Source organism: Mus caroli, chromosome 10 (genome assembly GCF_900094665.2).
Source record: "Mus caroli chromosome 10, CAROLI_EIJ_v1.1, whole genome shotgun sequence".
In the NCBI taxonomy this organism is placed as follows: domain Eukaryota; kingdom Metazoa; phylum Chordata; class Mammalia; order Rodentia; family Muridae; genus Mus; species Mus caroli.
Window position 1 is genome coordinate 56,085,442 of NC_034579.1, and position 1,225 is coordinate 56,086,666.

Sequence of the window (1,225 nt, forward strand, 5' to 3'; positions counted from 1 at the left end):
AAAAGATGGCCTAGTCGGCCATCACTGGAAAGAGAGGCCCATTGGACTTGCAAACTTTATATGCCCCAATATAGGGGAATGCCAGGGCCAAAAGAATGGAAATGGGTGGGTAGGGAAGTGGGGGGCGCTGTGGGGAACTTTTGGGATAGCATTGGAAATGTAACTGAGGAAAATATGTAATAAAAATATTAAAAAAAAAGAAAAAAAATCAATCCAGAACCCATGTGACAACCCAGAACCATCTTTATAACTCATCCCAGAAGATCCTACCCCCTCTTCAAGACTCTGCGGGCACCAGCTGTGTAATACACAGACATTCGTGAATATAAAACACCCATTCACTTAAAAGAAATGATTTTTTTTTAAGTTGAAGGCCAAGGAGTTTGAGGTCAGTCTGGACTACACGAGACCTTGTCTCAGAAATTAAATTAAAATTTTAAAACAAGGTAAAATAATGACACTGTATATCTGTAGCTACTCAAGTCTCCAGTTACTGTCCAAGTTAGTTGCCCCTACAATATGAAGGTAGTTAACACTTTGTTGCATTGTAGAGAAGACACAAATGGCCACTGAAGTACATGCCTATGATCTCAACACACAGGAGGAGGCAGGAGGATGACAACTTTAAGGCCAGCCTGGGCTATAGAAGTGAAGAGACAGGCTTAAGGACAGTGGAACATGTCGGGCAGTGGTGGCGCACACCTTTAGTCCCAGCACTTTGGAGGCAGAGGCAGGCGGATTTCTGAGTTCCATTCCAGCCTAGTCTACAGAGTGAGTTCCAGGACAGCCAGGGCTACACAGAGAAATCCTGTCTCGAAAAACAAACAAACAAACAAACAAACAAAGTCACATATAATGGGGACACTCCTACTTGGGAGAAGAACAGGTTCTCAAATCCAGGTCTTTTGACTAGTACCGTGGTTTTCAACCTGTGGGCCACAACCCCTTTAATAAACCTTGGTCTCCAAAAAGATTTACAGTCCCAAGCTATCGTTCTCTCCGGCAAGAACACACTCAGACAACCGGATTCTTCTGTGGCAAGCTTTATTGCTTCTTAAGGAGGGAAGACCCAGACTTCGGAAAATGGTGCTGCTTATATAGCCCTCAGCGTGGCATTTCAGCACCTGATGTGGCATGTCAGCTCCTGATTTGTTGCTCACCCATCACCTCATTACTACGCCCCGAGATGGGCAGTGACTAGGCGTGAGTTCACTCTCGCACTTGC